General features: G+C 47.1%; 1 long non-coding RNA gene across 1 annotated transcript; it reads right to left on the reverse strand.

Annotated features, from left to right (window-relative positions):
- Positions 1–1,507: 1,507 nt before the first annotated feature.
- Positions 1,508–2,206, reverse strand: LOC135383402 (uncharacterized). Its single transcript, XR_010419852.1, has 2 exons — positions 1,928–2,206; positions 1,508–1,819 (listed from the first exon to the last, which is right to left on the reverse strand). It is a non-coding gene; the product is annotated as an uncharacterized LOC135383402 (long non-coding RNA).
- Positions 2,207–2,720: the final 514 nt, after the last annotated feature.

Here is a 2,720-nt window from a genome sequence, read left to right on the forward strand (position 1 = left end):
ATCCTCCAAGTATTGCTGTAGCAGCCGGCCCCGTACATCATCATGCGAGCTTCCCCATGCAGTACCATGAGCGTTGAAATCACCACACACGATGATGTTGTTGTTGTTCTGATGTAATGCGCTCCTTTATAATGTTCCCCTGTCATGTCTGCAGTATTCGATCTCCTTTCAGTGAACAAAGTAAATGTATGTTCAAGATTCAAACACACCCTATAGAATACACCCTGTATCACACCCTCACCGAGATTTTCCAGAAGAGGGTGTAATACACCATTCTTACACCCTCAAGAGCTCTCAAACAATTTTTTGGGGTGCACAAAGGGCGTATTACTCCTGTGCACAGCCATTTTACACCCATTTTACACCTTTAGGAGTGTGAAAAGATTTAGAGTGCACAATTACGCTCGAAAGGGTGTCCCCTCACTCCCTCAAGGGAGTAGCTTAACACCTTCTCCCTGCCGAGGAATAATAGTACTCTCCAGTAGGGAGAAAGGTGCTATGCGACTCCCTTGAGGGAGTGAGGAGACACCCTTTTGAGCGTAATTGTACTCTCCGAAAGGATGTTATATATGTGGCAAAAAAAATGAGTTAAAGTACACCCTTTTTTTAAGAGTGCAGAAGTGCACCTCGCATCAACAGCGGTGTCAACTCCTAACACTTCTTGACGAAAGCATGACAAAGAAAGAAGTGTTGAGACTAATCCCAGAAGCCACAAAATACTTCATAGAGAAATCAAGAGCACTAAGGGCGAAGCACGGTGTGTAGGCAATGCCGGAGGAGTACACGGGACACCCTGTCAGCGACGCTGACGTAGTTACTGCGCTGAAATACTATCGCCAAGGCGACATGGACTGTACTGTCCAAAACCCTAACAAGAAGGATGTTATCCACGTACTGGAAGACGGCGAGAGAGTGGCTGTGACGAAAAGGTTTATGACACGCACCATACGTGAAACCTTTAATGTGTTTAAAAGCGCTCTTCCGTGTATCAAGATGGGAATGACGAAGTTTTATACACTCCGGCCCAAGTGGGTGCAGACAGTCCCACGTCAACAGCAGTGTGTGTGCTCGTACTGTGCGAATTTCGACTTGGCCATCGCAGGTATCAACAGTGCTTCATCCGCACAGCTAAAGCGAGAGGACCTAAAAACGATGTCTATGTGTGATGAGCCACAAGATGCCTGCTTTCCTCAAGACTGCACACTTTGTGCAGAGGTAAAAAATCTCTCTGCACAAAGTGAAGATATAGCGGGACGACGACATTAATGTATCCGTCTCGGAAAATGGAGACCTCATAACGAAGACGCTAAAAGCACCACAATTTCTTAAAGAAGTCAAGAAGTGCACCGCTGTTTACATCAAGCACGAACACATACGCAACGTCCAGAGGAACGCCATCTGGAACGAAAAACATCTTGTCGAACGTGTCGAACGTCATGTCGTGTTGCACTTTGATTTTGCCGAAAACTGGTCAGTGAATCTATCAAGCGAGGCCCAGGGACGGTACTGGAAAACAGATCGAATTTCTTTATTCACTTGCGTGGCAACAATACCTGTGTTGACAACGAGCTTCGCAACGGTGAGCGACGACATGTCCCATGACACGGCGCACATACTTCTAGCCCTGGACAGGATAGTTGAGGCCCTGGAAGAAATCCTACCTGTGTTCACGCATCTCATCTGCATCTCAGACGGTGCAGCTGCGCACTTCAAGAATAGGTATCAGCTGTACGAGATAACGAAGAACAGGCTGCTAGTGAAATGGTTGTATTCTGCTAGTGGTCACGGCAAAAATGCTTGCGATGGTGTTGGCGGTTCCCTGAAACATATGGCAAGCTTACACAACCTGCGGTGTACGGTTGCGGCAGCTATTCGAACACCTGCTGATTTCGTCCGTGTTCTGAAAGAGAAAATCCACTCAACGTACGTGCTGGAAATTCCGTCGAGCGACATCACAGTGTTCCGAGAAGCAAGAAAGGAGGAGTGGGGGACGGTCCGACCCGTCGCAGGCATTCGTTCCTCCCACGTGTGGTATAAGAAATGGAACAGAGGGTCCGACAATGAAGACGTCCTGCTAGCAAGAAGTGTCGTCGACATGTAGACGCCTGAGTAAGTGGGCCTGGCTTCAGGATTCGAACATTCCGTACCAGACCTTCCTTAGAAGGGTTATTGCGGGTCCTACAGACCCGCTGGTTCGTGATACATGCAGTTCATCTACTTCAATTTTGTGATCTTTTGCCTCGTGAAATCATAGGCGCACGAGCCTCGTGTTCGGTGCCACCTTTTACGTGTCGTGAAATACATTTTGTACGCGGAACAGAGAGTAAAATACATGTAAAGAATAAATACTAAATAGCTGTCTGTCAACCTGTGTCCTCTTAACATGATATTTCGTGACTGCGGAAATGGGGATACGCCCGACGGTACAAGAAACAGTTTGGAATTATTCGCTTGCATGTGGGAACGCAGGAAATAAATGGTAAAGTGTATATACAGACGTTAGAGCACGCCTGTGGTGTATTAATCTAGCCGTACGCCTGTGAGATGTCACTGAGTACCATGCGTCGCCTTTTCGCTCCGCTATGGTTGTCAAATGTTTTTGGTCCCTACATAATTTATACCGCTTGAAAGCCAATAGAATGATGAATGAATGATATAGAGCGTGGGGTTTTCGAGAAATCGTTCCCGTGAAGTCGGCGTATTTTTCGAGGGTGATCCCG

The sequence above is a fragment of the Ornithodoros turicata genome, chromosome 2 (genome assembly GCF_037126465.1).
Source record: "Ornithodoros turicata isolate Travis chromosome 2, ASM3712646v1, whole genome shotgun sequence".
Classification (NCBI taxonomy): Eukaryota; Metazoa; Arthropoda; class Arachnida; order Ixodida; family Argasidae; genus Ornithodoros; species Ornithodoros turicata.